At 34.6% G+C, this 18659-nt stretch overlaps 1 pseudogene; it reads left to right on the top strand.

The window, feature by feature from the left end:
• The first annotated feature begins 15213 nt into the window (after positions 1–15213).
• Positions 15214–18246, top strand: LOC132532823 (platelet-activating factor acetylhydrolase IB subunit alpha2-like; annotated as a pseudogene).
• The last annotated feature ends 413 nt before the right edge of the window (positions 18247–18659 follow it).

The raw sequence follows: 18659 nt of genomic DNA, 5'->3' as shown, positions 1-18659 counted from the left end.
CTGATGTATTTTTTAACTTTATTTGATAGGACAGAGAAAAATTTAGAGGGAAGGAGGATAGAGAGGGAGAGAGACAGAGAGACACCTGCAGCACTGCTTAACAGCTCCTGAAGCTTTCCGCCTGCAGATGGGGACCAGGGGGTTGAACATGGGTCCTTGAGCACTGTAATGTATGTGCTAAATCTGGTGCGCCACCAACTGGCCCCTTGATATAATTTTCTAATTAACACAATTTCTTAGAACTATGTAACATATGTTTGGTAATATAATATTTATATTTAATTATTTCTCATTAATTTGGATATACCTAGTAACATTAATAATATACCTAAATATTATTGCAAGTTTAAACTGGATATATGATTGCTTCTCCATTATTCTTTTTAAAATATATGCTCTCCTCTCACCAATTTATAGAGATTATCTTAGATGATTTGCAGGTAACAATGAGACATTCTTGCTGGCTATTGATCTATGCAATATTTTAGCATATATATATATATATACATATAAGAACATTTTATAGTAGATAAATTAAAATTTTAAATGTACTTAAATAAATGTACAGTAAATCATTCTAAATCGCTAGTGGATTTTATGAGTATTTGGCACTTTGAATACATCCTTGATGCATGGTTAAATGAATATAATGCAAGAACATACAATACACATATCACTAAAATTCTATCTTACTTATTTTTCACCAGTTACTTTGAGATAAATTATGCCTACATGAATTTCTAAATTAGTAGGCCTTCAGTTATAATGAATTTACAACATGACTTACTGACAAATACTTGTTGGTCCAGGTGTAGACACCACTCCCTGTAACTGTCCAAGTGGTGAGTTAATTGATTTGATTCTACTGTCAATAAGAGACATAGCATCTATATTTAGCAGTCATGATTTTAAAGAGAATTATATATTCAAATGATATAAGGGCAAAGGCCATAAAAACCCAAAGGTATATGGTAGCCAACATAGTGTTAAAGGCTAAGTTATTTATAACAAGTTAAGCGTTCATTTTTTTAACATATTTACTTTTTTTCTTCTGTTTTATAAGACAGAGAAAAATTGAAGTGGGAGGGAGTGATAGAAAGAAACAGAGAGACACCTGCAGTATTGATTCACAGTTTGTGAAACTTTCCCCCTTGTAGGTGTGGAATGGGAGCTTGAACCCAGGTATTTGCACATGGTAACATGTACCCTCTACCCATTGTGCTATTTACCTGTTTATCGCCCCCACTGATTACATTTAGAAAGTGAAATCACACACACACACACACACACACACACACACACACACACACACTCCCACAAACACACAAAAATAGATAATACTGTGTTTATGAAAACCAGTTACCTTTTTTTTTTAAATTCTACTTTCAATTTTCAACATTCAAGAGGCATGCTTTTTTCTTTCTGCTCATGAATTAAGTAGAGGATAGTGAAGTATATTTTGTATTCTCAGTTACTACCCTTTAATTATAAAATAACTCCAATAGATTTATGTAAATTGAAATCACAGACCCCTAACAGGAAAAAATTATTAAATAGAATCACCTGCCCCTACTAGTATCTAAGATATAGTTACTAGTAGATAGCATTAAATGTCATAAATCATGGTAAGATCAAGTAGTACAGTAATCCTAACATTGGAATTTTCTTCTTTTATTTATGTTTCGTTAGAATTTTAATGATTATTTAGAAAATTATGAGAGAACAGGGTATAAATCCACACCATTCCCACCACCAGAGTCTATGTCCCTATTACTTCCATTGGAAAATGCATTAATTCTTCCAAGGTAACAGATATGGGTTGATTATTTAATATTTATATATTTCCTTCCTCCCTTCTCTTCCTAAGTCACACCTACACCTGTTAATACTTTCAAATGCCCTTCTTTTCTCTTCATTCGTTGTCTCTTAATGGAATTGAGTACAGAGCCCTCTGGTCATCTTCCCCTAACATTTCTCCCACTCTAGGAGTATGGACCAGAATTCTTTTGAGAAGTTTTAATTAATAAAAGTAACTTGCATTGAGCTTTCATACTACTCTCTTTAGGTTAAGTCGTGTTACTAGAAATTTACCAGACTAAGTAAAAGAAGCCAAAACCTAATTGAAACTCACATCCAGTGCCATATTCTCTCTATAGAAAAATGAGTCTATTTGGATTTATCTTTATCTATTTTTTAACATTATGATTATCTTTATTTATTTATTGGATAGAGACAGTCAAAAATCAAGAGGGGAGAGGGTGACAGAGAGGGAGAGAGACACCTGCAGTACTGCTTCGTCACTTGCAAAGCTTTCCCCCTGCAGGTGGGGACCGGGTACTCGAACCAGGGTCCTTGTGTTTATAATATGTGTGCTCAGTCCTGAAGCAATTTTTTACATATTATCATTATTATTTCTATCATTATCACTATTATTGTTTGTGTAGTAGGAAGTTTGCTACTCTGTCTCTCTCCTTTTCTATCTCTCCCTTCCCTCTTGATTTTTGACTGTCTCTATCCTATAAATAAGTAAGGATCACAAAAATGCTAACAAAAAAAGATTGCCCATAATTTTACCATTACAATTTCATTTTTCACTTAGACAGAGGGAGAAACTCCATAACACAGGAGTTTTTCCCTTTTATTACTCTCATGTGGTTATGGAGGTCAAACCTTGAATCCAAACCTCAATTAAGTGTGTAGCAAGGTATATGCCCTACCCAGTAAACCAGCTCTTGGACCTTATGTACACATTTTATAGAAAGAGATTACTGGCTCGTGTTTACTGATGTATCACGTCATATATTTCTAGTATCTAGAGCTTATAATAGTCTTTTTCCCAAGCAAGTAGAGTGATAGGCATGACTGGTATGTTTCTGATATGAGAAAAGACCAAGCAATTATTGGATACTTTAGTCTCAAAATCTGTAAAACGGGACAAAGAGTTTCATATTAGGATAATATGGCTACCAGGAAACTAAGATGCTAGTATAGGAATTACACTCCTGATGTTCTCAGTTCAGTCACTGGCACCACATGTTACCACAGTGGTGCAGTGGCTCCTTTCTCTCTCTTTCTCTGTAACTCTGTCTCTCCTGTCATGTGAAGCTTATCTCAAGTAAAAGCAATTTCTTTATAATAGAGTAGTATAAAGACTGAATAGGAATGCAAAAGTTAATTACTTGGAATATGTAATTAAATTCAATTAATGCTTATGATAATTCAACTTACATTAGTTATCATTTTAAATTATACTACTTTATTTTGATACATATAGGTTTCTAGAAAACACAACTGAGACAATAATACTTTTACTTTGCACTACCTGTGTCAACCTATTTCTTCCATGTGACTTCCATCTGGATTCTAAAATCATTTTAAAGATAATAGATTTCAGATTTTCAGCTTCAGGTAAAAGGAATATTCCCATTTGTCTCTTGGGGGAATTTTTTGTTTCTTCTTATTCTGTTTTTAAAAATATATCAGATCACTGCCCAACTCTGGTTTATGGCGTGGTTGGGACTGAACCAGGATGGCCATCAGGTATGAAAAATATGCTGTTCAAATCACTCTGACACTACATCCTCAGTGTTGGCCAAGTTGTCACATCATCTAGTTAGAATTTTCTTACATGTGTCTTTGGCCTAGCCCTATGGACACAGGGACTGCTATAAATATGCACATGTTCTTAATTATCTGCGTCTTAACTATTTAATATTGAAGGAACTCTTTTTCATTTTAAATAGTTTCTTAGTATCATTTTGCCTAAAGACAGTAATAATGAAGAGAAATTAAGACAGTAAAACTGAAACATGCTAAGATATCCTGATTCCGCAGCAAAAAGAAGCCAGTTTTCCATCAATCCATCATTTTGATATTATAGTACTTATTAGTTATTAACCTGAGAAGACATGCATTTAAACCTTAGAGATAATGATTGAGAAATATACACTATTTTGATGCTATTACTTATATTTCATATCTAATCCCTCTTTTGATTTTCATTTATAATGGGGCTATATTATAATGGCTAAGGTTAATGAGACAATTAACTTTATACATGATACCAATCATAAAGATTGTTTTACTGTAATTAACCATGGTGACTTTTAGCAGAGTTCTTTGTACTCATAAATATATTTTCTGGGAGTTCCTGAGTCTTAAGGGAATTATTTTGAAAGTTTCAAAGCACATCAAGAAGCCAGATGTAGAAATATTTAATTAAGTTTTGGTATGGGAGCTGAAATGAGCATGAATCATGTGAAATGAAAGTTTGTGGTCGTCAGCAGTATATCACTTTTTGAAAATAGCTAGATACAGGCATTCACGTGAGAGCTTTAAGTGTGTTTCTAGAACCTCTCGTTTGACCTTTTCTTAAGTCTGTTTTTCAAATGTGCTTGTTTTCTGACTGATGTATTCAAAATGCTCCTTTTTTGTGCTGACAGTGCCCAATTTTGTTGTTTTATGGGGATGCAGCTTGAGAAATTTGCAAAGACATGACCAGTAGCTCATGTACAAAAATGGATTTCAGAAATTGAAGAGCTGTAATGTTTCTTGTGTTTTCTCTCCTCACAGTAAGCTTGTCAGCACTTCATGCAAATGCATTTCATGAATTTACAAACTCGGATCTTTAAAGGCATGCTCATTGTCAGGATTTCACTTGCTTTGGTGAGGCTTTCTGATCTTATTGATTTCTAGGACTATAAGGGACTACCTTCAGGTACTGAAGAGAGAGTAGGGGGCCACTTTGACAAACAGGCCATCAGGATGAAGCAAACAACTGCTAACCGAAAAACAAGCTTTCTTTTTTTAATTATTATTTTTTATCTTTAAACACAACTCTAGAAGTTCTTATTTCTAGGCTCTCTGTCAATGTTGAGTGAAACAGTAATTAATTTACTTCCCTGCTATTGTACGGAATTCTCTATTTCATTTAATTTTTGTAGAGTTTCAATGCTTTCTTTTTTCTATTCTTATATAATGACACAATGACATATCTCTGTACACTGGTATACTAATTAGTTTATCTCCTGACACAACTTTAATTAGCTTTATGATGTCTGGCGGACTTCCTCATTGAAAATTGCTACTGCACTTCAAAAAAATGGTGATATTTGTGTTAAAACTTCATTTACATTTTGAAATCTCCTTATACCTATCACAGAAAGAGAATACTTTCCTTTTTTCACTAACAAAAAAAAAAGCAGATGTTACAGTAAAACAAAGAATAGTTTTTTTTCCTCTGATAAGTCCTTTTTGACATCTGTACCCTGGGTGGCAGTCTAAAACGGTCTGTGTACAAAGAAATTTCTCAGCAAAGTCACCTCATTCCAGTCTCTTTCACAACCAGGAATTCCCAACAAAGTCTGCAAAGTGAAGTGATATATGGCCCAGGAGAGCTATGCTTAGTTCTTTCTTTCTTTTTTTTTTTGATGTTGACATATAGTCATGTGAAGAAATACTACTTTAAACTATTGTGCCATTTTTTCCCTCCATTTTAAAACTGAAAACATACATTGTATCCCATTTAGCAATTACTGAACTTCCCTAGTGGATCAGTATATATGAATCATAAGTAAGATGGTGAACATTTAATATATATGTATAGACTCATTCCCAAAATACCTGAAAGATAAAAAGTAGTAGTTTGAGATTTAAAATATGGCACAGAAAATGTTTCCTCCCTTTTCCCAGCTACTAAATTACAATTCAAATCTGTTATTGAAAAATCAACATATAGTCTCTACATCCTCTCTTCTAAGTGCAGAATGGTCAAAGGAGAAACACTGGACTAAAACTATCTAGTCTTAGGTCTGGGCAGTGATTCACCTGGTTAAGCATACACATTACCATGCATGAGGACTCAGGTTCAAGCTCCCAGTCCCCACCTGCAGAGGAGAAACTTTGCAAGCTATGAAGCAGTGCTGCAGATCTCTGCTCTCTGTCTCTATTTCTCCTCTCAATTTCTGTCTCTATCAAAAATAAATAAAAAATAAACTCTTTTAAAAAAAGAAATATTGAGCCTTTAAATATATAACTGGAATAACTATCAAACTTTAAAAAATGTAACTAGTATATCAAAGCAAAATCTGATATAGCTCTGTTTCTTCAATTTCTTAATTTGAAATCTATTTACCCAAATGAAGGGATAAACTAAGAAGATAACAGAAATTCTCAAGTTCCAGTTTTATAAAGAAAAATTTCCAAGTTTTATAAGGAAAAGAAACCATGAGCTAAAAGTAGTTTTGATATTTCAGATGACCAAGACATTAAATACACATAGTTAGCATTGTGTTTTAGGATCATATGGTTATGTTTTCATGAAACAATTATAAATAACACAAATATAGTGCTTAAGGAATCAGGGTATAAAACTGTCTCTAAGACTTTGTGAGAACTATGGTGGTTATTGTGGGTGGGAAGGAGAATAGAGGAGTACAGAGAGAACTTTAGTGGTGAGTATGGTATTCCTATAATCTTACAGTTCTATAAACCATTACCAAATAACTTAAAAAAGAGAAATTCAAACAAATAAAATTGAAATGAAAGCAATCAGTGTCTGGAATTTCAAGAATGAAGCTTGACTGTATTCTCAGATTTGCCTTTCCCTGATCCTATAACCACAGGAATATTCTTTCATCTTTCTAGTCCCCTTGCATCATTTAAGCAATGTATATAATTATAACAGCTATATAAAGAGAAATTTAAAGTTTAAGTAACTTAAATAACATAAACTATTTAGTATCCTGTCTTAAAGAAATAATTCTTTGTTGATAATAATAACTACTATTATTTCTTCTCACTATTATAAAGACACTCCAATTTGGTTAAAGTAAAATTAAGAAAAGCTTTTATTTTTATTATTTTTTTAAATTTTATTTATTGATTCATGAAAAATGATAGGAGAGAGAATGTACAAGACATCACTCTGGTACATGTGTTGCCAGGAATTGAATTGGTACAGTTATCAAACAATGGAAGTCAGCTACTTGTCTTTTTCATATAATTTAAAGCCTTATAGAAGAAACTGTGAACTTTGCCTTTCATTGTTCTATGAAGTTTACTTTACATTTCCAAAATTAAGAACATTTGCCTTTCTTCCTCCTGTTTTCAAACATAAAATTAATGACTTTGCAGTTATAATGATAAGAGCAGTGACAAAGATGAAATAGAGGGGCCAGTAGTCGTGATGGAATCTCAGTTCCCCCAAGTGATAAAGTTAATTTTTATATTTATTTATTTAGATATAAAGAGGGAGAATTGGAGAAGGGACATAGGGATTGAGAGGGAGTGAGGAAGTGAGATGCCTGCAGCACTGCTTCAAAGCCTGCAAAGCTTCCCTTCTCTAGGTGGGAACTTGAACCCAGGTCTATATACATTGCAATATGTTTGCTCCACCATATGTGCCACCACCCAACCATGGACCTAAGTGACAAAGTTCTTTATATATTCTTATTTAACTTTTAAATAATTTTAATATTTCCAGATGGAATATTAAAACACACCAAGGTAGATCTCACATAATGCAAAGTAACTATAATGTACATGTGTAAGATTGACACCAAGAGTGGTTGCCCTGTGAAAACACCCTCCAATGTCTGATTATCCCAATAGCCTAGTGGTCTCAGACTTGATAACTACACAAAGCTCTCTAGCCTGGAGCTGAAAACAGTTCTTTCCAAGTTCACTCAGCAGTTTATCATGTTTCTTGTGTGTTTACTGTTTACTGTTCCTTTTAAGCACAGACCAATTATAGTTACCTGAAATGCTGATGTCATTCTGAGACTACTAATAGGCTATTAAATATCCCTTTGCAAAGCCCATGGAAGATGAGTGAATCATAGTCTAAATTTCACTTGTCAAAACATCTATTTGTAATCAATTTTCAAGTTGGTTTGTGTTTATCAGATATCATACTATAAAGAAATGTCATATATTGCCTGGCTTCTTCCTCTCTCTGTTTCCTTACATTTTCTTTTTTTTTGTTGAAGTTATCAAGGGAACTAAAGGGAATTGTTATAATACCTAGCATACAAAATACAATAAATAACAAATGAATCATGGCTAAAATGTCCCAGAAAAAGCTAAAATTAAATACTGCTATATACTACAGTCAGTCAGTTCTTATTATAAAAACAGCGCTCAGTTTTATACACATAACACAATATCTTTTTGTCTTTTTTGTTTCCTTATTTTTTTATCTTTTTCAAAGAAATTACTTTTCTTTAAGTTACAAAAGAGTACATGATAATAAGATACCCAGAAAAATGCCAACACTTCCCAGGGGTCTTAACAGATATGAAGTAAACTGGGCTGTCAGTGTTAATACAATAAGCACTTATAATTGTAAAATCACCTTACTTATAACAAAGTCCTTTGTTTTTTTTCAATCTTTCCTTTAAATTAAATAGATCTTTGCAAATCTGCATCACTGAGCAATGAGGAAAGCATATATTTTTGTTGTGAAAACAATGGTTTTGAATCTCAAACACATCTAAGCACTTGCTACATAAATAAATGAATAATTTGGTTTCCCTTAGATAATTTTTATATATGCAAGACAATTATTAAAGTATGTGCATGTGTTCATATCTTCTATAATGTTCACTGAGATAAATGGCTAGAGTTAGTTATAGTCTTTATATGAAATCAGATATTGATCAACCTAAAGCATTTATGTATCACAAGATAGCTTGCTCTCTTACAAAGGTATGCAGTTGGAAGTCTCTTCATATTTTGTATACTTTGTAGATAATGTTCGTACCTGTGCTCATGTTCTTCAATGTCAATGTGGAAGAATCCATTTCTAAATTTCTAGTAAAAGCACAACACATTATTTTTAAATTGGGTTTAATTATGAGAACTGTATTTTCAAGAAATGTCCTTTTCTTAATTCCTTAGTTTAGAAATAGGGAAATACATAGGAGAGAACACAGCATGGTTCTGCCACATATAGAGTTCTTCAAGTTCTACTCATGATACTTCCATGTGGTCCTAGGATTCAAACCTAGGGATTATGCATGGTAAAGTGTATTCCCTAGAAGGTGAAATATCTCCCAGCCCCCAAGAGCATACTTTCTGAAGGATTATTTAAATTACATAATCCAAGAAATAAAAGGAGTATCTAGAATTATTTCCATATTTCTATTAAAATTATGAAATGTGTTTGCTTGTTGTTGCCATAAGAAGATTTTTTAATTGTTTAAGATAAATGACAAATTTCTAGAGGAGCCATACTATATGTTGGTCTAGGTCTAGTTTTTATTTAATATTAGTCAATGCTGGATACAAATAAGGAGATTACTATTTGGTTTAATCTATGAAAGGATTATAAACACAAACTAGCTTCAGAAAGGTAACCACTTGGTGGAGAATCAGTTTGAAACTGTAAACTATGATTGGATGGAGAGAAAAAGCAGAATTATGATCTTGGCCAAATGAAAGAAATCAGAAATGCAAAGATTGTCTGTTATGGTAGTAAACAATGCATACCAAGCATATGATGTTTCTTTCACATGTATGTTGAACCAAAATAAAATCACACCCTCTCAGCCTAAATGTAGCTCACAATCTTTTTCCCAATAGTCTAGGAAGCACAACCAATTTGAATTCACTAGGCTTCTATATTAATTTTAGCTAGCTTGAGGACTCTCCATCATGTGACTTTATACAAAGCTATTATACTAGCAGAAGAATGGAAGAAGAATTTTGCTTGTAGGTAGGAACCTGAAGTCTAGTTCTACCTGATCTCCTTTGTAACATTTACCTCAACTTTCTAAAATTCTAACTTCCCCACAAGTGAATGTGGAAAAGATCACATAAGATAATACATGAGAATCTGTACCAAAAACTGAAACACCATTAGAGCATCCTCTAAGTACTAATAATCACATTTCAGACCATCATTTTCAGAGAGATTCTAGATTAGTGTAACTGAGGTACGATTGTAGAATCTGAATTTTGGGAGATTAATAGATGATTGTAGTGAGCACTTGAGAATACACTACCTCAATATCCTATATCCTTGTAGGAAGGGGAACAAAGTGCTAATATGTATCAGCATAACACTATGTACAGATGATGACCCTGCCAAAAATGAAAGATACCTTAAAGTAAATGTGGACTAAAGTCCAGTAGAAAAAAAAAAAAAGCACATTTCTAATAAAAAAAAAAAAAATTCAAGGACTTTACCTAGATGGAAATAATGGCTGTTCTTTGAACTCCTTATATTCCCTTCCTTAATTCAAATCTCTTTAGTGCTTAAGGGGAAGAACTTGGTCTTCCAGAGATGAAAGAGTGAATTTCATTGGTAAAATTACTCCAACTAAAACTACATCAATGCCTGTGGAACAACTATACTAGATGCCTGCCACTGTAGCTCTGCCATACCTCCTTTGTAGTTAGTCGAAAATAAGATCATATAGGGAGGGAGGGTTGATAGCCCTGTGGAAAATAAGGTCATACAGCAAAAATAACTGCACAGAAATATTGTGTGAGATCCAGATTATTTTTTACTCTTTCTTAGTACTTTGAAAGATAACAATGAGATAAAATATTGTTTCTGATCTCATAGACTTATTTCCATTCCTATTCCAACACTGATGATTGGTAATCTCTGTTCAAAATGCTTTATCTTTAAAAGTTTGAATTTGCTTTTTCATAAGATTGAGTCAAATATTCTTCTCATGGAAGGCTAATGAGAGAAGTCATGATGAAAAGTATTTGTGTTTATGTAAAGATACATGTTGCCTGAGTGTCTACTGGATTCATATTGTCACCCATGTCCTAGGACTCAGACCTTTAGCTTCCAGTTGATGAGTCCTATGGAATATTTGAGAAGTTATGAATGGAATATACCCCACTGTCCTAATAGATGAAGTATAATTCATTGGCAATTTTCCAAAACCACATACTGCCCCATCCTTAGAGTAACCTTGGCACACAGGCAATAATTTCATACTCTACTATACTACATTATCATTACTTTGCAAAAGTTAGGTTTGTAGTATCTTCTTACCTTTTATTGTTTATCTGCAAGTAATAGAAGATAGTTTCTGTTCTAGTAAGTTATTTATTCCTCAACTATTTGGGAGAAAAGGTTTTCTGTTATTATTTATTTTTATTTTTTTCCCTTTTGTTGCCCTTGTTGTTTATCATCATTGTTGTTGTTATTGCTATGGTTGTTGTTGACTAGGACAGAGAGAAATCAAGAGAGGAGGGGAAGACAGAGAGGGGGAGAGAAAGACACCTGCAGACCTGCTTCACTGCCTATGAATCAAACCACCTGAAGGTGGGGAGCTGGGGTATTGAACCGGGATTCTTATGCACCTTCTTCTGTTTTGCACCATGTGTTAACCAGGTGTGCCACCGCCTGGCTCCCTATTTATTTATTTACATCAGCTCCCCTACTCCTTCTGTAGCCAAAGAAAATCATGTTTTAATTTTTTTAGTGTTATGAGAGGGGGAAAATCAGTTGTATGTCTCAAAGTTTCTCAAAACACAAACGGAATCTTTTTAATATATAAGTTGTGTATTTGATATGCGGACTCTCTCAAAAGCCTAGACCAAGTAGATTAGAAGCATCCAATAGCACAGCTATATACAAGATACTGGATACTGTACAGCAAACCATAACAAAAGGACTTTTCAAAGTTAACCCAATTACCAATTAATGTGATGATAAACATTAACTATCGATTGTCTTTTTGAACCCTAAGACAGCAGGAACCTCACATCTCCACTATAGAGCCCCTACTTCCCCCAGTCCTGGAACCCTTGGAAAGGGCCCACTTTCCCGTATGCCTCTCCCAATCCATATCAAATAATATTGCATCCGCCGATCACAACCTAACCAACGCAACGATTACCACCTCAACATGCTTCACCTCAGACTGTGTCCAGAGACTTCACGTGTGGAATGACAACCCTTCAGCTTCATTACTCAGGTGAGACTTTTATAGTACACTCTAATTTCATCTCAGGTAGTTCACTTTCTAACAAACTCCCATAGCCTAGATATACACCAGTTTCTGTGAGAGAGAGCTTATGTGCACACGTATCCATAAACTACTGCAAAATATATACCTGAAAGCAGAAGTACACTAGAGTTTGCAGTGAATACCTCCCTAACACTTCCTCTCCACTATTCCAAGCTTTGGGTCCATGACTGCTCAACAATTTGTTTGGCTTTGTATGTTAACTCTCTTTTCAATCACCAGGTTCCAGATGCCACCAGGATGCTGGCCAGGCTTCCCTGGATTGAAGACCCCACCAATGTGTCCTGGAGCTCAGCTTCCCCAGAGACACAGCCTACTAGGGAAAGAGAGAGGCAGACTGGGAGTATGGACCGACCAGTCAACGCCCATGTTCAGTGGGGAAGCAATTACAGAAGCCAGACCTTCTACCTTCTGCAACCCTCAACGACCCTGGGTCCATGCTCCCAGAGGGCTAGAGAATAGGAAAGCTATCATGGGAGGGGGTGGGTTATGGAGATTGGGTGGTGGGAATTGTGTGGAGTTGTACCCCTCCTACCTTATTTTTTTGTTCATTAATCCTTTCTTAAATAATTAAAAAAAAAAAAAGAATCCCTGTTCAAGCCCCAGCTCCCCACCTGCAGGGGGGTGGCTTCACATGCAGTGAAGCAGGTCTGCAGGTGTCAATCTTTTTCTCCCTTTCTCTGTCTTCCTCTTCTCTCCATTTCTTTCTGTCTTATCCAACAACAATAACAACAACAAAAAATAACCACAACAATGATTAAAAAAAAAAAAAACTAGGGTAACAAAAAGGAAAAAAAAATAGCCACCAGGAGCAGTGGATTCATGGTACAGGCACTGAGCCCCAGCAACAACCCAGAGGCAAAAACAAAGAAACAAACAAAAAAAAACCAAAGCAATAGTTTGTACATGTGTGACATTTCCACATAACAATAGAAGCCCCACTAGGTCCTCCTCTGCCATCACGTTCCAGGACCTGAACCCTCTCACCTACCTCAGAGTCCTTTACTTTGGTGCAAATACCAACTCCTTTAACGTGTGTGTGTGTGTGTGTGTTTGTGTCTACTCATTGTTTCATGATCTAGTAAAAAGTATTGGTAATAATACCAACTTTGGGAGTCAGGCGGTAGGGCAGTGGGTTAAGTGCATGTGATACAAAGTGCAAGGACCCGCATAAGGGTGCTGGTACAGGCCCTGGGATGCCCACCTGTAGGGGAGTCGCTTCACAAGAGGTGAAACAGGTCTTTCTCTCCCCTCTCTGTCTTCCCCTCCTCTCTCCATTTCTCTCTGTCCTATCTAACAACGATCTCAATAGCAACAACAATGAAAACAACAAAAATAATAATACCAACCGTTTTTCTTTTTTAGTTTCATAGTAGCAAGATAATGAAATTATTTCTGATAGTTTCCAAGTAAAGCTACTAAATAAGGCACCAGCAGAATGATTTTACTTAGTACACTGTTGGGGATAATAGCCACATTTGGGTTATACATCAGGTGACAGAACATTATTTCAAAGCATGTGTTATGGAACATGAAAACATAATGGGTATGTTTTACTTAGAGGAAGCCAAAGTGTGTGTTGTAGGGGTGGGGATAGGGGGGTACAATACTCAAAAACACATAACTTTATCTTGTAGAACTGGAGATAGAGAATTTATTCAAAGAACATAACAAAAGCCACAAAAGTTTATCTGTTGCTAGAAAATAACTAAGAACACCAAAAAAATATTGAATAAAAAGAACAAGAATGAAGATAGCAGAGTCCCTAACCTCAAATTACACTAGAAAACTAGTGAAATAAAAAGTATCTGGTACTGGAACAAAAATAGACAGACACACATATAAGTGGCATAGAATTAAGAACCCAGAAATAAACTCCCACCACCTACAGATAATACACTTTTGACAAGAAGGTCCACAACATTCAGTGGAGAAAAGAATAGCTCTCAACATATGGTGTTGAGAAAAAAAAGGCTTAAAACACGTGAATGAAAAACGAACCACCACATATCATCATACACAAAAATTAACTGCAAGTGGATCAAAAACACCAGCATTATACCAGAAACAAATACAGAGACCAAAACACTCTCAGAACACTTTACAATTTATGCTTCAGAAATATCTTCAAAGACTCAAGTTTATAGTAGAGAAAACAGAAATAAGTCAATGTGACTACATCAAACTTAAAACCTGCGCAGAAAAGGAAGCTATCATCTAAACAGTGAGATACCCCACAGAATGAGAGAAAAATCTTTATATTATACAAATCAGATAAGATATATTTTATATTTATATATTTATATAAGAAATATATAAATATCTCACTAAACTCAGTGACAGAAAATATAAACGAAGAGAGGGTATGGACAGAATCTTCACCGAGGAAAAGACCCAAGAGGCCAGGAGACATGTAAAAAATACTCAAATTCATTGATGATCAGAGAAATGCAAATAAAAACAGTAATATATTTTATACTCAAGAAAAATCAATTATATATGGTGTCAACAACTACACTGTAAACTATTAACCTCTCTCAATAAAATTTAAAAGAATAACTGGGGGTGAATTTGGATGTTTTGAGTTGAGGAATAAGAAAATAGTCTTTCAGAGATTTCTTTTTGGTCATTTATGCAAATGTATCTTCACTATGAAGGGGAGATCTTGGATTTTGATCAGTTTTTGTCTTCAGCATTTATAATCTTGCCTCCAAAATATAAAAATATCTATAATCATCTTCAATCACAATTTAGACTTTAGCTATTGACTTTTTGACTGTTAAATAATTTACCAAAGAGAATATTGAACATACATTCGTGTCTTTGCATTTTATAGTTATGTTCCATCTGCATTGATTGTCATTCTAATTATTTCCTACCCAGAACTTCTATTTTATGGATTGTATGTTCTGCTACTATTCCTTATCTAAAATAATTTAATTCCATTCATATTCCATTTGTTATTAGTTTTTCTGTATGTTTTCATACTATTGATACTTATACTCACCCTCATAGTGTGATATTGTGTGTGTGTGTGTGTGTGTGTGTACCTGTGTATATGATACCCAAGGTTTAATTGCTCTAGACAGAAAAAGTGAAACAGAGAGGTAGAGAGAAAGAGAGAGAGACAAGATCAAGAGAGAGAGACACTACAACATCAAAACTTCTTTCAATACAATGGAGTTTGGACTCAAACTTGGGTTCAGCACAAGATAAGGCCATGCACTATCCAAGTGAGGTATTTTGTGAGAACCCTCCCTCCATAGCTTTATTAGAATTCCATCACTTTTTATTACCTTTTAAACACACTTATGCTTGCCATAATACTGAAAACGTGAAGTTCTGGCAAGGCGTTATAATTTTCTGTATACATTGAATCTATGCCAAACATAGAGCAGATGTTTGGCTAATGTTTGCTGAATAAATACATTAGTATATGCATGAGTAAATGATCTAAGCTAGTCTTAATCAAAAGACACTCATTCTTTCATCATCACTAACTCCCTCTTTTTTGTATAGGTTTCACATTTTTTTATAAGACATAGAGATAGATCATCACAGTTATCTCCAATACAGCAGTTTAATACAGCAATTTATACTGCGTTTAATCACAGGTCATTTGTATATCACCATACAGATGAGTTTTTGCCAATCTACCAAATCTTCAATCTTTAAGGTCCACTAAGATTTTTCCTTTTAAAAACTATAGTTTCATAAGAAATAACTGAGTCAATCACTTTAACCATAATTCTTTAAAAAATGAACAGTAAAGAAAGAAACAAAAGAAGACAAGTTTAACAAGAAATTTCTGCTGAAGCCTTCTTTGTGCCAAAAGGAAAGAGGCAAGGAACAACAAGGAAATTCATAATTGCTCGAGTGTGGGATAATATGCCATATGCCTTTCCATAACTGGGCACAACATGACATTGCCTAAATTACTATCTTAATGCACCCTGTTGGGTCTAGGTACAGAAATAGAAGCCATATGGTACAATTCAGTTCTCCACATGAACTTCCGGCTTCTGTTTGAATTGTATTCTGTCACATTACTTCACAATCAATGTTTATTTGAATGTACAGACTGGCTTTGTAGCAACAATCAAGACCTCTCAGAAAATGTAGTCAAGAGATAACTTATGTTAGTCTGGACAGAATTCTTCAGCCAGAATGATGACCTGGTAATCAGAACATCCACAGTATTTAAAGAGTGATATATAAAGTGCTGGGTAGCCAATAGGCCTTAAACACAATGTGAAGTTTCCCTATAAAAACTAAATAAAAATCAGTGCTTGTTCAGGTAGTTACTCCAATACCTACTTGTGGTCTACTACTCTTAGCATTGGACTCTATTCAAAACAATTACTTATTTAATTATTTAAATGCATTTATTTTTATATCTAAACTATGACTTTTCAAAAGACGATTTTCTGATTTAATATTGTGAATTCAAGAATAGGGAGCTTTCCCTAGTGCTTTTATCTAGTCTCTGAAGACCTATATTTACTGAGTTGAACTTACCTCCATTTTGGTCCTCATTCTGATCCTATTTTGTACAGATGGGGGCTTAGAGCAACACTAATCTGACTATCAACTGAAAACAACATAAATGTCATGGAGACCAGACCTTTTCTGACAATAACTTATATGTTGTGTTTATCCTAAGACTGAAACAGATATTAAAACAAAATCAGTGTTTCTGGTTGTTATAAATGACATCCAATTAAAATTACTTGTCAAGGCAAAAGATAAGAAGTTGAAGCAAGGCATTTAATCTTTTTCAAAAGGGCATGCAGCCAACAGTAGCAGTCAGGCAGCAGTATGCTCCCTCACCCTTCCTTCTCCCTTCTTCAGAACTATTTCCTGCACCCCTGAGCTGTGTTTCAGAGAACCATTGTCTAAATAAGGAAAGGAAAAGAGTCTGCAGGTCTCTATAGGAAGATTAGCAAGCACTGCAAGTAACTATTATCTGACCTAAAGAATACAGAACTACTGGCCACAGGTGGCTATAAATAAGACTATATATATATTCCTAAATGATTGTTCTATTCATGTTCCTTTGAAAAGATGACTTAACCATCTCTTACATGATGAATAGCCACCCTTATTCTTGATTTGGGGTCAAAGTACTGCCAATAGAAAGAGACACAGGGGGCATCGACTCCACCCACTGAAACTGCATCTTCTTGTGGGAGCCACATGGATCTGATCATCAAACTAAGCATAAAATGAGCTAGAGAGCCTCAAACCCAGTGCCTAGTCCACATGAAGGCAAAAATATAAAATAAGATGACAGGTGGATGCCTCAGCACAATAGATTTGTCCTGGTTGTAAAGACAAAGAGCCTGATGTACTATTTGTGAGAGACTCTGTGGTACAGCAATACGAGATATGGCAAGAGATTTTTTTTTTTTTCTTCTCCCACTTCACACACTGAATCTTGAAATCAAGTGAGAAACAGTAATATATGTTTTGTGAAAGCTGAAGATTGAAGAACTGAAGATTCAACCTAAGATCATTATTATCTTGGTAACAAACAACTCTGAGAACTCAGAAGAAGTAGCCATCATCCAACTCATTAACACAAGAAAGCCACAGATTAGAACTGTTGTATTGAGTTTGTGGGTGGGGGAGAGAGCATAATGATTATGTAAACAGATCCTAATGCCTGAGGTTCCAAGCTTCAATCCCTAACATCACTATAAACCAGAACTAAACTGTTCTCTGGTAAAATAAAAAAAATATATATTTTGACTTTGTTACCTGGAGGTGAGAAGCCTCACAGTGAAAGAATGCCAAGGTGAAGCCACTCTGATGCATGCCAATAATCAGTTCTACATACTGATGGAGCTTTGTGCACTCAAATGGTGTCATCTCCTGCCAAAGCATGTTTCACTTTTTGTATCTCACAGGAGGGTGTTACACAAAGATTTGCAAATCCTTCCATGAACTGATCAAATAGTTGCTGGAGGAAACAGTAGAGAAGTAACAAACCATTACTGCCTGACTGACTTCCATCCTTATTAATAATCATCCAAGCTTCCTCAGACCAGCTATGTCACCAGCACTACAAAATCCTTTACTTTCTTAAGGCATTTTGCACCATAGAATATTCTTTGATGGTCATATATAGTAACAAAGGGAAAGAGAGATTTATACTCAAATTATATACAAAAGGCTTGCTTGAGGGGCACATATTACCAGAAGGCTTGCCTGACACAGGAAAAAAAAAAAAGATTGTCTAAACTAAGTTAAAACAGAACAAGGACTTATTATTATTATTATTATTATTTCTAAGTGACACAGTCATTGAATTGTCAGTGTTTTTCCTAGCACAACATTAAGCCAAACTACTGAAATTTAAGAGAGAGCATATTGAATTCTAAATACACAATATAATCAAGAGTGGACAGTTACTGTACGTTTAACCTTAGTCTAGTTATATTATATAATTTCACTGTTACAACATATTGAATTATCATGTTTTTCCTATGTCACTTATCATCTCCTAACAGAAAAAAAATTAATTAGCTATTGTACTTCCTAATTGCCAGTAGTCTTTAACATGTATGTAAACTATATGGGAAGGCACTTCTTTTCTGAGTCTTAATATTGCTTATTGTTCTGCCCACTACATAATATATTTTGCTTTGTTTTTCTTCTAGAGAC

Source organism: Erinaceus europaeus, chromosome 2 (assembly GCF_950295315.1).
Source record: "Erinaceus europaeus chromosome 2, mEriEur2.1, whole genome shotgun sequence".
NCBI lineage: Eukaryota > Metazoa > Chordata > Mammalia > Eulipotyphla > Erinaceidae > Erinaceus > Erinaceus europaeus.
The sequence above is the reverse complement of the archived record's forward strand: the minus strand, read 5'-3'. Positions and strand labels throughout refer to the sequence as shown.